Below are 22069 nucleotides of genomic sequence, written 5' to 3' on the forward strand. Positions count from 1 at the left end.
TTTTTTTAAAAGATAAAATTAACAAAATTTTAGAATAAGAGAAAAAGAGAAACAAAATCCTAAATAAAATAAAAGTTATAACTGATATGACAGTGATATAAAGGATCCCCTTCAGTGATCTTATGAATGGATAACTTCAAATAAGTGGATAAATTCATAGAAATATATAATCTAACAACACCAAATCATGAAGAAATAGAAAGATTGAACATAGCAATAATGAGTAAGGATATTAAGTCAGTAATCAAAAATCTTCCAACAACAAAAACAGAACTACATGGCTTCATTGGATTATTTTATAAAATATTTAAAGTTGAATTAATACCAATTCCAATAATTCTAAAAATTTTCAAAAAAAAAAAAATTAAAGACGTGGGAATACTTCAAAAGTCAGTTTACAAGGCCAACATTACCTTGACAGAAAAACTATACAAAGATATTACAAGAAAAAAAAAACTTTCGGTCCTGATAAATATAGATGCAATACTGCACAACAAAAACACAAGCAGACTGAGTTCAACATTATTCCTTATACATTTATATATTGTGATTAATTGGGGATCATTCCAGGGATGCAAAAATGATTCTGGATACACAAATCAATCAATGTGAAACATCAGATTAACATAATTGAGGAAAAAATAATATGTTTATCTCAATAGATGCATACAAATACATTTAACAGAATACAACATTCTTTCATCTCTCACCAAATTAGGTACAAAAGGAATGTACCTCAACACAATATACATCATATATGACAAGCCAACAGTTGACATTAGACTTAATGATGAAAAGATTAATGCTATACTTCTGACATCAGGAACATAAGAATAACCCCTCTGGCCCCTTTAATCAACATAGTACTGGAAGTTCTAATCAGAGCGACTAGAAAAGGAATTGAAAGAAAATACATCCAAATTGGGGCAAAAAGTAATATTGTCCCTGCAGAAAACATCATCTTATATGTAGAAAACACCAAAGACTATTAAATAAACTTTTAGAATTAATAAACCAATATAGTAAAGTTATAGAATACTAAATGAACATATTCATTAAGTTAAATTTTTATCCCCTATTAACAAACACTTAAAAAAATAGAGAATAATCCACTTTACAATAGTGTCAAAAGGAATTGAGTACTTAGAAACAAATTTAACCAGGAATATAAATTATTTGTACCATGATAACTATTAAACAATGAAAGAAATTGAAGAAGACCCAAATAAGTGGAAAGCTCTCCTGTGTTTCTGGATTGAAAGGGCTAATGTTAAAACGTTGATGCTATCCAGAACAATCAGCAGATTCCATTCTATTCCTATCAAAATTCCAATAATATTTTTCAAAGAAATAGAAAAAAATTACTAAAATTCATATGAAACCACAAAAGGTGCTGTAGCCAGAGCAATCTTTAGTGAAAAGAACAAAACTGAAAATATCACACTCCCTGGCTTCAAAATACACTACAAAACTACTGTAATCAAAACAGAATGATACTGTCAGGAAAATAGACAGAGTCCTGTGGAACATAATAGAGAACCCAGGAATACACTTACTGTCCTTTGACCTTTGTCAAATGTGCTGAGAAAACAAGATGGAGAAAGGACAGTCAAAATGGATAGCCACCGGCAGAAGAATACAATTGTACCCTTATTTCACACCATATAAAATATCAACTTAAAAATCAATTTAAAGAATTAAATATAAAACCTGAAACTGTAAAAGTACTAGAATAATAAATAGCAGAAAGATCCTTGACAATGGTGTGGTCAGCAATGTTTTGAAAATGGCTCAAAATGGCAACAAAAACAAAATAGACAGATTGGATTCCTCTAAACTAAAAAGCTTATTCATAGCAAAGGAAACAATCAGTAACTTATGGAATAAGAACAAAAACAATTACAAACCATACATCTGACTAGGGGTGGATCCTTCATAAATAGTTTAACAAGAAAACACGTAACCTTATTTTTAAATATACAAAGGACATGAATAAACAGTTGTGAGAAGAAAACATATTCATGGCCAAAAGTATATGAAAAATAGCTCAGGATCATGAATTATCAGGAAAACACAAATTCAAACCATAATGGCTAATATGGTTTGGATCTATGTCCCTACCCAAATCTCATGTTCAATTGCAATCTTCAGTGTTGGAGGTGGGGCCTGGTAGAAGGTGATTGGATCATAGGAGTGGATCCTTAATGAATAGTTTAGAATCATCCTTTTAGTGCTGTTCTCATTATAGCGATCTCACCATATCTAGTTATTTAAAAGCATGTATCTTGCCCTCCCCCCTCCCAATTCTCTCTTGCTCCTGCTCCAGACATGTAAGATGCACCTGCTTTCCCTTCATTTTCTGCCCTAATTGGAACTTTCCTGAGGCCACCCAAGAAGCCAAGCAGATGCCAGAATCATGTTTCCTGTATAATCTGAAGAAACCATGGGCCGATGAAACCTCTTTTCTTTATAAATTATGCAGTCTCAGACATTTCTTTATAGAAGTGTGAGAACAAATTAGTACAGAAAATTTGCACAAGAATTGGGGTATTGCTATAAAGATATCTGAAAATGTGGATGCAGCTTTGGAACTGGGTAATGGACAGAGGTAACAGTTTTAAGGGCTCAGAAGAAGCCAGGATGATGAGGGAAAGTATGGAAACTCCTGGAGATTTGTTGACTGATTGTGATAAAAATGTTGAGAGTGATGTGGACAATGAAGTCAGAGCGATGAGATCTCAGATAAAAATAAGGAATTCATTGGGAACTAGAGCAAAGGTAACTTTTGTTGTACATCAGCAAAAAACCTGGCAGCATTGTGCTCCCGCTCTAGGGAACTATGAAACTTCCAACTTCTCCAACTTCAGATTAATGATTTAGGGTAGCTGGTGTAAGAAATTTCTAAACAGCAAAATGTTCAAGATGTTGCCTGACGGTTTCTATCAACCTATGTTCATAGTGTGAGCAAACAAATGATGTAAAACAGCAACTTACTTTAAAGGGAAACCAGAGTGTTAAAGTTTGAAAAATTTGCAGCCCAGTTATGTGGTAAAATACAAAAGCCCATTTTCAGGGGAGAAATTCAAGCAGGCTGCAAAAATTTGCATAAGTTAAAAGGAGCCAAGTGGGGAAAAGGCCTTGAAAGCATTTTTGAGACCTTCATGGCAACCCCTCCCATGACAGGCTTGGAGACCTAGGAGGGAAGAATGGTGTTTTGAAACAGGCCCTGGGTCCTGCTGCCCTGCACAGCCTTGGGACACTGCTCCTGGCATCCCAGATGCTCCAGTTCCAGCCATGTTTCAAAAGGACCTTGGTGCAGGTTATGCCGCTGCTTCAGATGGTGCAAATCATAAGCCTCCATGGCTTTCACATGGTGTGAAGCCTGTAGTTCACAGAGTATAAGAGTTCAGGGTTGGGGGGCCTCCACCTAGATTTCAGAGGATGTATAGAGAAGTCTGGATATCCAGGTAGAAGCCTGCTATAGGGGCAGAGCCCTCAAGGAGAACCACTACTAGTTGGTGTGGAGGGGAAATGTGGGGTTGGAGCCACCACACAAAGTCTCTACTTGGATACTGCCTAGTGGAGCTGTGAGCAGAGGACTATCATTCTCCAGACTCCAGAATAATAGAACCACTAGCAACTTCTACCTTGTATTTCCTGAGACTGGGTAATGTATAAAGAAAATAGTTTAATTGGCTCACAGTTTCACATGGCTGAGGAGGCCTCAGGAAACGTCCAATCATGGTAGAAGGCACCTCTTCTCAGGGTAGCAGGAAAGAAAATGAGTGAAACTGGAGGAAATGCCAGACACTTATAAAACCATCAGACCTCATGAGACTCACTCACTATTATGAGAACAGCATGGAGGAAACTGCCTCCATGATCTGATTACCTCACCTTGACATGTAGGGATAATGAGGATTAAAAGTCAAAAGGAGATTTGGGTGGGGACACAGCCAGATCATATCCTTCCACTCCTGGCCCCTCCAAAATCTCATGTCCTCACTTTTCGAAACATAATCATGTCTTTCCAACAGTCCCGCAAGACTTAGCTCATTCTAGCATTCACCAAAATTTCAAGTACAAAGTTTCATCTGAGACAACAGAAGTCCCTACTGCCTACAATCCTGCAAAATCAAAAGCAAGTTAAGTACTTCCTAGATACAATGTGGTTACAGGCACTGGGTAAATACATCACTCCAAATTGGAAAAATTAACCAAAACAATGGGACTATAGGCCCAATGCATGTCCAAAATGCAATAGGGCAGACATTAAACCTTATAGCTCCAAAATGATCTTTGACTCCATGTCGCACATCAGGTCATGCTGATGCAAGAGGTGGGCTCCCACAGCCTTGGACTGTTTTGCTGAAGTGGTTTTGCATGGTAACACCCCCATCCTGGCTTCTTTCACAGGCTGGGTGAGTGTCTGTGACTTTTCCAGATGCATTGTGCAATCTGTTGCTGGATCTAACATTCTGGAGTCTGGAGCATGGTGTCCCTCTTCTCCACTAGCCACACTAGGCAGTGCACCCTTGAGTTCTCTGTGTGGGGCACATTTCCCTTCTGAACTGCCCTAGCAGAACTTCTCCATGAGGGCTCTGCACCCAAGGGAGACTTCTGCCTGGACATCCAGGCATTTTTATATATCCTCTGAAATCTAAGTGGAGGATCCCAAACTTCAATTCTTGAATTCTGTGCACCCACAGGCCCAACACAATATGAAAGTCACAAAGACTAGGAGCATGCACCCTCTGAAGCAATGGCCTGAGTTGTACATTGGCTCCTTTAGCCACAGCTGGAAGACAGGGCACCAATTCCCAAGACTGCACAAAGTGACAAGGCTCTGGGATCAGCCCACAAAATCATTTTTTCCTCCTAGGCCTCCAGGCCTGTGATGGAGGGGCTGCCCTGAAGGTTTCTGACTTGCCCTGGAGACATTTTCTCCATTGTCTTGGTGATTAACATTCCACTCCTTATTACTTATGCACATTTCTACAGCAGGCATAAATTTCTGCCCAGGAAATGGGGTTTTATTTTCTATTGCATTGTGAAGCTGCAAATTTTCCAAAGTTTTATGCTCTGCTTTTTTTGAATGCTTTGCTGCTTAGAAATTTCTTCTACCAGATATTCTAAATTATCTCTCTTGGGTTCAAATTTCCACAGATCTCTAGGGCAGGCATAAAATGTCTCCAATCTCTTTGCTAAAGCATAGCAAGACTCACCTTTGCACCAGTTCCCAAGAAGTTCCTCATCTCTATCTGAGACCACCTCAGCCTGGACTTTATTGTCCGTATCACTATCAGCATTGATCAAAATCATTCTATAAGCCTCCAGGAAGTTCCAAACATTCCCACATCTTTCTGTTTTCTCCTGAGTCCTTCAAACTGTTCCAACCTCTGACTGTTAACCAGTTCCAAAGTCACATCCACATTTTTAGGTATCTTTACAGCAATGCCCCACTACCTTGGTACCAATTTATTGTATTTGGCTCTTCTCACAAATGCTTGAAGAAATACCCAAGACTGAGTAATTTATAATGAAAAGATATATAATTGACTCACAGGGCCAAGAAGCTGGGGAGGCCTCTGGAAACTTACAATCATGCAGGAAGGCACCTCTTCACAGGGCAACAGGAGAGAGAATGAGTGCAAATAGCGTAAATGCCAGATACTTAAAAAATGATCAGATTTCATGAGACTCACTCAATATCATGAGAACAGCATGGGGCAAAATGCCTCTATTATCTGACTACCTCCACCTGGTCCTACCCTTGACACATGGGAATTATGGAGATTACAATTCAAGGTGAGATTTTGGATGAGGACACATCCAAACCATATCACGCCCACAGACCGGAAGAGCCATAGACACATAACATTCATCCAAGGAGCAGTTGCAGACACTGTACCCTCCAAAGCCACAGGGGCAGATCTTTCCAAGGCATTGGGAGCCAACCCTTTGCATCAATGTGTCCTGAATGTGAGACATGGAGTCAAAGTACATTATTTCAGAGCTTTAATGTTTAATGCCTGCCCTTCTGGGTTCCAGGCTTGCATGGGGTCTGTAGTTCTTTTCTTTTGTCCAATTTCTATTTTTTTTTTTGAATGAGAGTATTTACCCAATGACTATACCTCCATTGTATTTTGGAAGTAGCTAACTTGTTTTTTTCTTTGTTTGTTTAATTTTACAGGCTCATAGGCAGAAGGGACTACCCTTTCATCAGATAAAATTTTGAACTTTGGACTTTTGAGTTAATGCTGGAATGAGTAAAGATTGTGGGGACTGTTGTGAAAGGACAATTTCATGTTGTAATGTGAGGAAATGAGATTTGGGAGCAACCAGGTGCAGAATGCTATAGTTTAAATCTATGTCCACACTCAAGTGTCATGTGCAATTCTAATCTTCATCCTTGGAGGTGGTGCCTGGTGGGAGATGATTGGATGACATGGACGGATGCATCTTGAATGGTTTACCACCATCCCTTTCTGTGGGATATCCCTTTGTGATATAGTTCTCATGAGATCTGGTTGTTTAAAAGTGTGTAGCACCTCCCCCCAACAACTTCACTCCTGCTCCAGCAATGTAAGACATGCCTGGTTGCCCTTTGCCTTCTTCCATTATTGTACATTTCCTGAGGTCTCCCTAGAAACTGAGCAGATGCAAGAATATCAGAATCATGCTTCCTATGCAGCCTGTGGAACTATGATCCAATTAAACCTCTTTTCTTTATAAATTATTAGTCTCAGGTATTTTTTATAGCAGTAAGAGAACAGACTAATACAATGGTTTATCACCTCACATCTGTTAGAGTGTGTATTATTAAAAAAAGGCAGAAAGTGTTGTTGAGGATGTAGACAATAGAGAATACTTATATACTATTGGTTATGATGTAAATTGGTATACACATTATAGAAAACAATATAAAGAATGCTGAAAAAGTTAAACATAGAACTACCTTATGAGTCAGCAATCCCACTTTTGAATATATATTCAAAAGAAATAAAATAATGATCTGATAGAGAGATATGCAATTTGCAATCCCATATTTATTGAGGCATTATTCACAGTAGCCGAGCTATGGACTGTCTACTTGTAGGTGTGTCTACTTGTAGGTAAATGGCTAAAAATTGTAAGATGTGTGCATGTGTGTGTGTGTGTGTGTGTGTGTGTGTGTGGCAGTGGGGGGGGGCAGCAGTGTACATCTATAAATATGTATATGATAGAATCTTATTCAATCTAAAAAGAAGAAGAAACTTCTGCTATTTGCAATAATGTATATGAATCTGGAGCACAGAATGCTAAGTGAAATAAACTTAAGTGAAATAAACCAGACAGGAAGAAATGTACTGTATGATCTCACTTACATGTGGAATCTAAACAATTGGAAGTCATAGAAACATAGGGTAGAAGTGTTGTTACCAAGGGCTGAGGAAATAGAGAGACACGGGTCAAATGATGCAAACTTTCACTTATCAGATGAGTAAATTCTGGAGACCTAATAAATAGCATGGTGACCATAGGTAATGACAATGTATTGTATGCTTGAAATTTCCTAAGAAAAATCTTAACTTTTCTCACTACAGTCACGCACACAGAAAACAGGAAAGTTAATTACATGAGGTGATTGATATGTTAACTAGATTGATTGTGATAATTATTTCACAATGCATACATATATATCAAAACTTCATACTGTGCACCTTAAATATATTTATTTATTTATCATATCTCAATAAAGATGGATAAAATTGAAGTAATTAAGGCAGAAGTAATAGAATCTGATCAGAAACAGATTACACAAAGATATGAAGATATAAAATATTGATTGAATATAAAATATGTTTTTCTTACATTAATTGCTCTAAAAGGTAGCTGACTATTTAAAACAATAACCATATGTTGGTTGTTTTATAGCATATACAACAATGTGAAGAGAAAGACTTTTTAACTATACTCCAAATTCTTATGGAGCAACTAGCTACTGCTATTCCTAAAATGCCAACAATGAGAACATATTTCCTTGACTTGATTAGTTAATATAATTTATAATTTGCTTGACTTGATTTTGAAAGCTTTATCCCATTAGTTCCTTCCCATAGCATGTTCTTATTCTAATTAGATCTTTCACAATGTGCTTATACAAGTGTGACTCTTCTTGAAATAACACATTCCCACTTGCACAGAGTGAACATTGTTTGACATGCCACAATTCACAGAGGGTTCCTAAAGAAGCCACTCCTTGAATCCCTATGTCATTTCTAGTAAGGGTAGTTTAGCCATTTCTTTCAATCAATACACAGAGCACTTTATTTACAACACATAAACAAGTTAGGTTCACTAAAATTATTTAAAAAGGGTATTATACAATATAGATTTTAAATACATTTTAATTGTTATATTGATCATTTAAAACTGGTTGCAATCCTTTCTTTCCCCCATTCAGTTCGCACACATCTTGATTAATTTGTGCTTTATCGAGAACATAATTATAAAGTAATTATGAAAACTTAAAATGTCATTAACTTTGTCCTCCATGGATTTAGCAACCTAATAAGACTCATCTAAATTCTTGAACTTTCCTTTAAAATCAGCCAACACATAGAAAAAACCAAAACTTATACACACAAGTTTTAATTGTGAGACATTCATTCTTCTCTTAAAATCATTTTCTCAAAACTATCCTATTGGTTTATTAGTTTGTCAGGTTATATGTTTCTATAATCTCCAGTTTCATTAGACACAAAACTGAATATTTCTATTACATTTCTATAAATTTTTAATGTATAGGTATTTATTGGATATATCTACATTTATAGTGTACACACCCACACACACCATCCCCTCGCCCACTACACACAAACACACACACACATATCATTAAAATACTGAAGGGAATATAATATGTTCATGACTGAAAGGAGAAAAATTTAATCAATAGAAAAATTTGGAGAATATGCTTCTTCCTCATATATAATATTGGTTCTAATTTCAAGTTTTGGACCCTCTTGCTTTTTTCGTCTTCAATGTTTATTTTGCCTTCTGCATCTTTTGCAGAATGGAAACAGAATCCTGAATGAAATAAGTTATGCAACTTTAAGGCAAAAATTAAGCAATTTTTTTTGCTATGATTTTAATTAGTAGAAACTAATAGTGCCAGATTTCAATTTAATTATGGGTACTAAGGCATATTACTATTCATGTAGTTTTCAAAAATCATGAAATCTAGGCCAAAATATGAAAAACAGGAGAAAAGAAAATTGTCTTTGTTGAAATATGTAAGTAGTCATGACACAGAAACCAGGATCTAAGAAATTATTTGCCAAATAATTTAAATATGAACACAAGCAAGGGACCTGCTGAGAAAAGAGAAAAAAATATACAACTATAGAAAATGATATTATGGTGATTTGTTTGTTTTTATAAATGTCATATTTTAAAAAGCCAAGAGTGACAAGATTAACATCTGGAAACATACTAGGGGCTTGCATACACACAAACACCACACAACAAAACATGTCCACACATTTTATACATAGAGAGAAAGAGATGTAGGTTTTCATCCACAGTTCTGGCTCATAACTCCCATTGCCCTTGTTCCATTCTTTTTGTTATTATGTTGGGTGTCTTATGCCTCAAGAGCAGGCTTCAGGAAACAGAATCTCTCTGACCTTCTCCTGTCCTTGTTTAACCTACCACAAGGCAGGATTCTAATTTTCCCTGCCTTTCTGATTGTGGATCTTAAGACCCTCACTCTAAAGAGGGTCTCTCCTCATACCCTAGGGAGGAAGAGCAATCATGAAGCTTCCATGAAAATCTAAGAGGACTAGGTCCAGAGAGCTTCTGGACAGCTGAACACTTTGAGGTTTTTGGAGGCAGGTGGACCGAGGAAGAGCGTAGAAGCTCTGCACTCCTTCCCCCATGCCACACTGTATACATCTCTTCATATGTATTCTTAAGTAATATCCTGCATAATAAACTGGTAAATGTAAGTAAGTGTTTCCTTGAATTCTGTGAGCTGCTTCAGCATATTAATTCAACCGAAGGAGAGTGTGGGAACCCCAAAGTGAAGTTAATCAATCAGAAGTTCTGGACTTGTGACTGGTGTCTGAAGTGGGTGAGGGGTATTCTTGGTGACTGAGCCCTAAACCGGTGGGATGTGACACTCTCTCCAGATAGTGTCAGAATTAAATTTGAAGGTACCCAGCTGGTGTTCACTGCTTGTTAGTGGTGAAAGCTTCCTAACACAGTGGGTCACAGAAGTCTGTGCTTATTGTGGTGTGAAAACAAAGGAGAACATAATATGAGAATTTTTCCAAAGCTAGCTATAACATTTATGCACTGTAGTTGTATATTTTTGGCAAATTTTACTGAAGTTATGGAGAGATTGAGAAGATTTATTTTGTCAAAATCAAACCATCTTTAAAAAGTGTATATATTTATGGGTGAAACATTATCTTCTTGTATAGCTTTGTGCTCCCTCTCTGCTTCCTCCCCATTTTATTTACTCTCTTTCCTTACTGTATTTAGCAGTATTTTTTTTTTTTTTGCCCCGGGTTCTCCTTATATGTAAAGACTCCCTAATATGTTTCTCAAACATGAGCCATTTAATTCAAGTCCTCTTCTTTTTGCCATCTTTGACAGAGTCTACATTAATTTCAATAACTTTTAATTGTATATCCTGTCATGATAAGTTGCTAACATTTTTAATGCCTACTATATTCTAGTAATTTACAAATGTCTTCATATTTTGATCCTCACAATAACATTACAAAGTATATACTTTAATCTCCAATTATAGTTAGAGATCAGAGAGCAAATATCCAAGATAATAGTAACTTATTCAAATTTAGTAACTGGTGAACCCAGTTTAAAATCCATCTAAATATCAAGCCCTTTTTCCATTACATCTATCTGTTTGACCCCAGGTTATCATAGAATGATTAGCTCATATGCAATACCTCATGTTTAATAAGGCATAAAATTATGTAATTCATTTCAGGATGATATCCATTAAAATGGTTTAAACAGAAAATAATTGTGGCACTTAATGGGGTAAATGTCAATTTTCTGAATAATTCATTTAAGTAGAAAAGCTCTTCCTCTGACAATGCCAGATAAATGAGATGTCTCTACATGTTACTGTCTGTTTTGTTTCTGCTTCTGTGCATGTTTCTGATCTCCAACTAGCACTTCATTATCGGATTCATTTTCATTTGCTAATGAAGCTTTTAGTACATTTAAGGACCTCAGGCAATTTAAAACTCGGTCATTTTGCTTCGTGCCAACTTATCTCCAAGTTTCCATTTCAAAGTGGCATCATTACAATTACTAATACTACAGCATAGTCTGCACTTGGACTGGCATTAATTTTGGCACAAGCTCAGAAAGTTTTGTTTCTGACTGATTCTGAAAGGTACATTGATTTTGGCTTTATGTAGCCCCTCTTGGCATATCTTTTGTTTTTCTAATAACATTAATCTCAGCTGGGCTTGCAAGCTACTTAAATTCTTCTGGGAAGTTTTGCACTAACCTACAATTTAAACTGTATTTTATTTTTTAAAACTAAGTCTACAGATGCTTTGTAAGATGACATAAAATTTGTTTTTCCTCCAAAACCACCTTTTTCTGACAATATTTGAAATGGTTAGTTTTTTTTTTTTTTTTCATCATGGTGGTTAAACATAATGACCTTTTTTGTGGATTCTCTCATTTTCTTCCTTTCCCATAATTTTTATTGCTCTGTCTTCTGCATACTTTAATATTAAGAGAGTTATATACAGATTTAATCAATCTATATGAAAGATGATAATACATTGAAAAATTAACTTCTAAAATTAAGAAAAAATTTGAAGACGGTGGCTGGCAAGATGGTTGAATAGGAACAGCTACAGTCTACAGCTCCCAGTGACATCAACACAGAAAAGGGTGATTTCTGTATTTCCAAGTGCAGTACCTGGCTTATCTCATTGGGACTGGTTAGACAGTGGGTGCAGCCCACAGAGGGTGAGACAAAGTAGGGCGGGGCATTGCCTCACCTGGGAAGTGCAAGGGATTGAGGAACTCTTCTCTGCCATGAGAAACAGTGTATTCCATTCCATGGTCTTCACAACCCACAGACCAGGCGGTTCCCTTGGTTGCCTAAACCACCAGGGCCCTGGGTTTCAAGCATAAAACTGGGTGGCCATTTGGGCAGGCACCAAGTTAGCTGCAGGAGTCTTTTTTTCATACCCCAGTGTCACCTGGAATGCCAGTGAGTCAGAGCCGTTCACTCTGGAAAGGGGGCTGAAGCCAGGGAGCCAAGTGGTCTAGCTCAGCGGATCCCACCCCCATGGAGCCCAGCAAGCTAAGATTCACTGGCTTGAAATTCTCAATGCCAGCACAGCAGTCTGAAGTCAACCTGGAATGCTCGAATTTGGTGGGGAGTGGGGTATCTGCCATTACTGAGGCTTGAATAGGTGGTTTTCCCCTCCCATTGTAAATAAAGTCACCAGAAAATTCGAACTGGGTGTAACCTACCACAGTTCGGCAAAGCCACTGTAGCCAGACTGCCTCCCTAGATTCCTCCTGTCTGGGCAGGGCATCTCTGAAAGAAAGCCACCAGCCACAGTCAGAGGCTTACAACCAAAATTCCCATCCCCTTGAGACAGAGCACCTGGGGGAAGGGATGGCGGTGGGCGCAGCTTCAGCAGACTTAAACATTCCTGCCTACTAGCTCTGAGAGAGCAGTGGTTCTCCCAACACAGCACTACAGCTCTTCTTAGGGACAGACTGCCTCCTCAAATGGGTCCCTAAACCCCATACCTCCTGATTGGGAGACACCTCCCAGCAGAGGTTGACAGACACCTCATACAGGAGAGCTCCAACTGGCATCTGGCCAGTGCCACTCTGGGACAAAGCTTTCAGAGGGAGAAACAGGCAGCAATCTTTGCTGTTCTACAGCATCTGCTGGTGATACCAATGTAAATGGGGTCTGTAGTGGACGTCCAGCAAGCTCCAGCAGACTTGCAACAGAAGGGCCTGACTGTTAAAAGGACTAACAAACAGAAAGGAATAGCATCAACATCAACAAAAAGGATGTCCACACAAAAACCCCATCTGAAGGTAACCAACATCAAAGACTAAAGGTAGATAAATCCACGAAGATGAGGAAAAATCAGGGCAAAAAGGCTAAAAATTCCAAAAACCAGAACACCTCTTTTTTTTTTCCCAAAGGATGACAACTCCTCACCAGTAAGGGAACAAAACTGAATGGAGAATGAGTTGACGAAATGACAGAAGTAGGCTTCAGAAGGTGGGTAATAACAAACTCCTCCAAGCTAAAGGAGCATGTTCTGACCCAATGCAAGGAAGCTAAAAACCTTAAAAATGTTAGACAAATTGCTAACTAGAATAACTAGTTTAGAGAAGAACATAAATGACCTGATGGAACTGAAATACACAGCACAAGAACTTTGTGAAGCATATACAAGTATCAATAGCTGAATCGATCAAGTAGAATTAAGCATATCAGAGATTGAAGATCAACTTAATGAAATAAAGCATGAAGACAAGATTAGAGAAAAAAGAATAAAAAGGAATGCGCAAAGCCTCCAAGAAATATGTGACTATGCGAAAAGACCAAACCTATATTTGACTGGTGTACCTGAAAGTGATGGGAAGAATGGAACCATGTTGGAAAATGCTCTTCAGGATATTATCTAGGAGAACTTCCCCAACTTAGTAAGAGAGGCCAACATTCAAATTCAGGAAATACAGAGAACACCACAAAGATACTCCTTGAGAAGAACAATCCCAAGACACATAATCATCAGCTTTGCCAAGGTTCTAATGAATAAAAAATGTTAAGGGCAGACAGAGAGAAAGGTTGGGTTACCCACAAAGGGAAGCCCATAAGACTAAGAGTAGATCTCTCTGCAGAAACCCTACAAGCCAGAAGACAGTGGGGGCCAATATTCAACAGTCTTAAAAAAATAATATTTAACCCAGGATTTCATATCCAGTGAAACTAAGCTTCATAAGTGAAAAAGAAAGAAAATTCTTCACAGATAAGCAAATGCTGAGAGATTTTGTCATCACCAGCCCTGCCTTACACGCGCTTCTGAAGGAAGCACTAAATATAGAAAGGAAAAACTGGTACCAGTCACTGTAAAAACATACCAAATTGTACAGACCATCAACACTATGAAGAAATTCCATCAACTAATGGGCAAAATAACCAGCTAGCATCATAACGACAGAATCAAATTCACACATGACAATATTAACCTTAAATGTAAATAGGCTAAATGCCCCGATTAAAAGACACACAATGGCAAATTGAATAAAGAGTCAAGGCCCATTAGTGTGCTGCATTCAGGAGACCCATCTCATGTGCACACATAGGCTCAAAATATAGGGATGGAGGAATATTTACCAAGGAAATGGAAATTAAAAAAAAAAAAAAACAGGGATTGCAATCCTAGTCTCTGATAAGACAGTCTTTGAACCAACAAAGATCAAAAAAGGCAAAAAAGGACATTATATAATGGTAAAGGTATCAATGCAACAAGAAGAGTTAACTATCCTAAATATATATGCACCTGATACATGATAACCCAGATTTATAAAGCAAGTTCTTAGAGACCTCAAAGAGACTAAGACTCCCACACAATAATAATGAGAGGCTGTAACACCCCAGTTTCAATGTTAGACATATCAATGAGACAGAAAATTAATGAAGATATTCAGGACTTGAACTCAGTTATAGACCAAGTGGACCTAATAGACATCTACAGAACTCTCCACACCAAATAATGGAATAAAGATTTTTCTCAGCACCACATCACACTTACTCTAGAATTGACTGAATAATTAGAAGGAAAACACTTCTCAGCAAATGCAAAAAAACGGGCATCCTAATGATCTCTCAGACCATAGTGCAGTCAGATTAGAACTCAAAATTAAGAAACTCACTCTAAACTGCACAACTACATGGAAATTGAACTAACTGCTCCTGAATGACTACTGGGTAAATAACAAAACAAGGCACTAATAAATAAGTTCTTTGAAACCAATAAGAACAAAGACACAACATAACCAAAATCTCTGGGACACAGCTAAAGCAGTGATTAGAGGGAAATTTATAGCACCAAATGCCCACAGGAGAACATGGGAAACATCTAAAATCGACACCCTAACATAACAATGAAAAGAACTAGAGAAGCAAGAGCAAACAAATTCAAAAGCTAGCAGAAGATAAGAAATAACTAAGATCAGAGGAGAACTGAAGGAGGTAGAGACATGGAAAACTCCAAAAAATCAATGAATTCAGGAGCTGTTTTTTTTTTTTTTTTTTTTGAAAATATCAACAAAATAGATAGACCACTAGTCAGAATAATAAAGAAGAAAGAGAGAAGAATCAAATAGACACAACAAAAAATGATAAACGGGATGTCACCATTGATCCCACAGAAATATAAACTACCATCAGAGAATACTATGAACACTTCTATGCAAATAAGCTAGAAAATCTAAAAGAAATGTATGAATTCCTGGACTCATACACCCTTCCAAGATTAAACCCAGAAAAAGTCAAATCTCTGAATTGACCAACAACAAGTTCTGGAATTGAGGCAGTAATTAATAGCCTACCAACCTAAAAAAGCCCAGGACCAGATGGATTCACAGCTGAATTCTACCAGAGTTACAAGGAGGAGCTGATAGCATTCCTTCTGAAACTATTCCAAACAATAGAAAAAAAAGGGACTCCTCCCTAACTCATTTTAAGAGGCCTACAACATCCTGATATCAAAGCCTGGCACAGATACAACAAGAATAGAAAATTTCAGGCCAATATCCCTGATGAACATTGATGAGAAAAAATCCTCAGTAAAATACTGGCAAAAGGAATCCAGCAGCACATTAAAAAGCTTATCCACCATGATCAAGTTGGCTTCATTCCTGGAATGCAAGGCTGATTCAACATACACAAATCCATAATGTAATCTATCACACAAACAGAACCAATGACAAAAACCAGATGATTATCTCAATAGATGCAGAAAAGTCCTTTGATAAAATTCAACACCATGCATGCTAAAAAGTCTGCATAAACTAGATATTGATGGAATGCATTTCAAATTAACAAGAGCTAATTATGAGAAACCTACAGCCAATATCATACTGAATGGTTAAAAACTGGGAGCACTCCCTTTGAAAACCAGCACAAAACAAGGATGCCCTCTCTCACTGCTGCTATTCAACATAGCATTGGAAGTTCTGGCCAGGGCCATCAGGCAAGAGAAAGAAATAAAGTGTATTCAAATAGAAAGAGAGGAAGTCAACTTGTCTTTGTTTGCAGATAACATGATTGTATATTTAGAAAACCCCATCACCTCAGCTCAAAATCTTCTTAAGGTTATAAGAAACTTCAGCAAAGTTTCAGGATTTAAAATCAATGTGCAAAAATCATAAGCATTCCTATACATCTATAATAGACAAACAGAGAACCAAATCATGAAGTAACTCCCATTCACAATTGCTACAAGGAGAATAAAATACCTACGAATACAACTTACAAGGAATGTGAAGGACCTCTTCAAAGAGAACTACAAACCACTGCTCAAGGCAATAAGACAGGACACAAACAAATAGAAAAACATTCCATGCTCATGGATAGGAAGAATCGATGTCATGAAAATGGCCATACTGCCCAAAGTAATTTATAGATTCAATGCTATCCCCATCAAGAAACCATTGACTTTCTTCACAGAATTAGAAAAAACTACTTTATATTTCATATAGAACCCAAACAAAGCCCATATAGCCAAGACAATCCTAAACGAAAACAACAAAGCTGGAGGCATCATGCTACCTGACTTCAAACTATACTACAAGGTTACAGCAAACAGAACAGCATGGTTCTGGTACCAAAACAGATATATAGAACAATGACACAGAACAGAGGTCTCAGAATTAGCACCACACATCTACAACCATCTGATCTTTGACAAACCGGACAAAAACAAGCAATGAGGAAAGATTCCCTATTTAATAAATGGTATTAGAAAAACTGGCTAGCTGTATGCAGAAAACTAAAACTAGAACCCTTCCTTACACCTTATACAAAAATTAACTCAAGATGGATTAAAGACCTTAATGTAAGACCTAAAACCATAAAAACCCAGAAGAAAAGCTAGGCAATACCATTCAGGACATAGGCACGGGCAGAGACTTATGACTAAAACACGAAAAGCAATGGCAACAAAAGTCAAAATTGACAAACGGGATCTAATTAAACTAGAGAGCTTCTGCAAAAGAAACTATTATCAGAGTGAACAGGCAACCTACAGAATGGGAGAAAATTTTTGCAATCTATCCATCTGACAAAGGAGTAATATCCAGAATCAAGCAGGAACTTAAACAAATTTACAAGAAAAAAGCAAACAACCCCATCAAAAAGTGGGCAAAGTATAATAACAGATACTTCCCAAAAGGAGACATTTATGTGGTCAATGAACACATTAAAAAAGCTCATAATTACCGGTCATTAGAGGAATGCAAATCAAAACCACAATGAGATAACATCTCATGCCAGTCAGATAGCGATCATTAAAAAGTCAGGAAACCACAGATGGTAGAGAGGATGTGGAGATATAGGAACATGTTTATATGGTTGGCAGGAGTGTAAATTAGTTCAACCATTGTGGAAGATAGTGTGGCAATTCCTCAAGGATCTAGATCCAGAAATACCATTTGACCCAGCAATCCCATTACTGGTTATTTACCCAAAGGATTATAAATCATTCTACTATAAAAACACAGGCACACATATGTTTATTGTAGGAGTGTACACAATAGCAAAGACTTGGAACCAATCCAAATGCCCATCAATGACAGACTAAATAAAGAAAATGTGGCACGTATACACCATGGAATACTGTCTAACCACAAACAAGGATGAGTTCACATCCTTTGCTGGGACATGGATGAAGCTGGAAACTATCATTCTCAGCAAACTAACACAGGAACAGAAAACCAAACCCTGCATGTTCTTACTCATAAGTGGGAGTTAAACAGTGAGACACATGAACACAGGGAGGGGAACATCACACACTGAGGACTGTTGTAGGGTGGGGGAATAGGGGAGGGACAGCATTAGGAGAAATATCTAATGTAGATGATGGATTGATGGGTGCAGCAAACCAACATGGCATGTGTATACTTATATAACAAACATGCATGTTCTGCACATGTATCCCAGAACTCAAAGTATAATTAAAAAAAAAAAAGTAAAGATTGAAAAGTGCTAGATGATTTGAAACAGGCATTTGAGCTAAATAAATAGGTATGTAGTTTCATTTCTAGCATTTTTTTCAACATTTTCCTGGATGAATTTTTTTGCAAGTTGACATTAGCACCTACAAATATTTTCAGGGAAAATAATGACTAACGATTGTTTAGGGAACACCTTGAGTACATTTTATCTACTAGTGATACAACCAAGATTCTCATTTGCAATGTTTAAGGGATATAGTAATTTACAGCATTGGTGCTGACGCTATTAATTTTCTGAAAGATTATTCATATTCTTGAGTTAAGTATGATTTTAAAATGTAAGTGCCTATCTATAATTTGAGCCATATGAAGCATCTGGAGATAGTGAAATGTTCATAAACTTTGATGACATATATTTCTGCTTTCAAATCATGCTTAGCCATCCATTTGACCTTCATGTCACTGTACAAACTCTACAATTCTGTTTTCTCACATGTAAAAAAATACGTATTTTGAGAAATCACTTAAACAATTTAATGAGGTTTTTAAAAGCACCAAGTAGATTAACTAGTCAAATTTAGCACATGACAAATGGAAGCTGGCATCCTTACAAGCTGCTTAGACAACAATATCTGCATTTCTATTTTTTTTTTTTTTTTTTTTTTTTTTTTTAAAGACGGAGTCTTGCTCTGTCGCCCAGGCTGGAGTGCAGTGGCCGGATCTCAGCTCACTGCAAGCTCCGCCTCCCGGGTTTACACCATTCTCCTGCCTCAGCCTCCCAAGTAGCTGGGACTACAGGCGCCCGCCACTTCACCCGGCTAGTTTTCTGTATTTTTTAGTAGAGACGGGGTTTCACCGTGTTAGCCAGGATGGTCTCGATCTCCTGACCTCGTGATCCGCCCGTCTCGGCCTCCCAAAGTGCTGGGATTACAGGCTTGAGCCACCACTCCCGGCCCTCTGCATTTCTATTAAAGGAAAAGAAAATAAAGGAAAGAGAGAAAGGAAAGGAAGTGAAGAAAAAACAAGAGAAGAGAAGATATTTCCAAAATGCAAGGGTCTTTAAATTTTAAGGTCATTCCAATTTCATTACTTTGAAATAATTTCATAAAATAGTTATTAGAAACTATTGTATAAATATTAATTGTTTCAGAGAAAATATGCATTATTTCCTGGGGAATAACAAAAATGAAAAAAAAAAAAGAAACACGAAGTGCAAATCAAAGAGAAAATGTGTAGTCACAAAGATAAGTATGTGCACAAATATTCAGAAAACTACTGAATGCATGCTGTTTTTAATTAATAAGACATAGAACCCTAATGTGTACACAAAATTTGCAGGGATGATAACTTTAGATTTTGATATAAATTCTACTTTCAGTATAAAATATCTGTCATAATCTATATCTACACACAGCAAATATTTCTTGAGGGCATTGGCACTCCACTATTTGGGATTATATGACAGGGCATGAGGCAGACTTGCTTTTCAACCTGTTCTAGAGCAACAGCACATTGTACTACACTGAATAACGTAGAAGACATCTGCTTCAACAAGTCCACATCCTGCACAATGTCACACCAGTGTCAAATAAATTTCTCCCATGTTAACAACATTCCTCCAAGACCATATAAATAAATAATAGTCAAAGCAACATGGCACTGAGAATGACCTACTAAATCATAAATAGGTATGAGTAAATACTGTTATAAACTATGATAGTTATTGATTTGTGATTTAAGGCTGATTTGGGGCTTTATTTTGAATTTTTAATCTCTTCAAGAATATAGCACAAAAATTTCTCAAATCACAAATTGAAAGTTAAGAACTTTCATACATATGAACAGTGCTCCAGAGCAAAGCCCTGTGCCACTTTGCAGGCACGTGGCAGAAGTTCTATCAGAATGATTTGACTGTGCCATTTTACTAAATCTGTTCACTTTTTTTTAATACTTAGCACTAAGGTATTTGTTAACATTAAATATATTGTACTTGTGTTATGTGCTAAGTAACACAAGTGTGATAGATTTTGTGTGAAAATTTTGAAAGTGTCTCATAGGACAATGAGTAGATTGTGATGAAAAGTGGAAACTAATATGAGTTCTTATTGAGTTCTTAGAGCAATTTTCAACTGGACCTGTCTAACCCAGCTTCAGTCTATAGGCAATTTTTCCTTCTATGCCAAAGGAACCCAAGATGCTCATCTCCCGTTACTATGAGATGGTGGGTTATCACAGGAGATAGGCTTTGAAGAGAAGAATTTGATCAAGATGGCCTTAATGTTTCCCTCAGCTTGACCAAACTTTAGACATATTTCTTCCTGTCTATAGACTCCTGGCCATTTTTTTTCTTTAGAAAACTTGCAATGCAAATTATTTCCTGTTTCTTGAGATTTAAATGTTCTTTCAGACTCCTGCCAATTTTACAACCCAGAAATGTCTTTCTCAAGTACATGGAAGCCATCCCTTTGAAACGTAATCATCAAGAAAGATGGTGACCCTATGTCCTATTTTCTGTGAGAGGACAGGAGTTTAACTACACTAATCACTAGCAAACACAGATGGCCTAATGACACTGGCCAACCTCCCACCTAATGTCTTCCAGTATCTGTCCACTAGCTTACCCAACAGAGTTGAGCATAGTAGTCTTCCTCCCTATTGCCATCATTCTGAATAAAATATTTGTTGCTCATCTAAGTCATCCCATGCAATTTTCTTCCACAGGCTAAAGACTCTCTAGGGTACTGATGGTCCACACTTCAAACTTCATATTCTATAAGCATAGTGGTTGACAGTTGATAGTCTTTTCTTGTCTGTAATCAGAGGCAGAGCCTAAAGCTGAGGTATTCTCCACACAGCTTTCACTTTTAACTAAAAGCTTTTCATTCAAACCTTCTCTATCCTGAGTAGTCAGTCTTTTTCTTTTTTGCCCCCAACCAATACCTGGTCTAGCTTCAGGAAGTTGTCATAGTTTTTTCAGGTATGCATCCAGTCTTTTTCTGGCCCTTGATAAGGAAGCTGCTTTTGCAACAGTTATATGAGTGAGAAAATTATAACAGTAAGCTAAGCTAACCCACCCCCATCTTGCCTTTCCTTTCATTATTCCTGGGTGTTTGGGCCAAACTAATTTTGGAAGACATTCAGGCTACAGTTTAAATGATAATAGGCCTTGCTCAAAACTCAACCACTTTTATAAAGCTAATAGTAGGTCATCAGGCTGAGCAGGGGGAGAGGAGCCTGAGACCTGCTAACGTTCAGACTTTATTCCAGAGGTTGTAAGATATGCAACATCTTCAGTTGCTCCTGCAAATAATACTACTATAGTAGATTGGCCTTTTAAGATATCTTTCCAGGTTTTTTGCATGTCTGACATCCATGGCACCAGCTGGACTAACAACCCCACTTCTGTGGCCCCACACTGATTTGGCTGGCAGAAGGACAACTTTAACCCCCTATGATTTTGTCTCTACCCCAACCATTCAGCAGCAAGCACCTGTTATCTGGCAACCCCCACTTCTTTCCCCAAATTGCTCTTGAACAACCCCTAATCTACGAGCTCTGAATGAGATGATTTGAGTATGAACTCCATCTCCCATATGGCATGGCCGGCCTCATGTCTATTAAACTGTTTCTCTTACAGTGCTGTCCTCTTTCTTTACATAGTGGGCAGGAAGAACCCCTTGGGTGGTTACAATAAGTAATTGCTTCTTTTGAGCTCTTGATCTCCAAGAGATTGAGTCTCATCCATATTGGAGTAAGACTGGAAATGCTATACTTAGGGGTACAGGTGAAAAAACCAACAAGTGGCAGAGAA

The sequence above is a fragment of the Colobus angolensis genome, unplaced genomic scaffold, assembly GCF_000951035.1.
Source record: "Colobus angolensis palliatus isolate OR3802 unplaced genomic scaffold, Cang.pa_1.0 Scaffold123, whole genome shotgun sequence".
NCBI classification, from domain to species: domain Eukaryota; kingdom Metazoa; phylum Chordata; class Mammalia; order Primates; family Cercopithecidae; genus Colobus; species Colobus angolensis.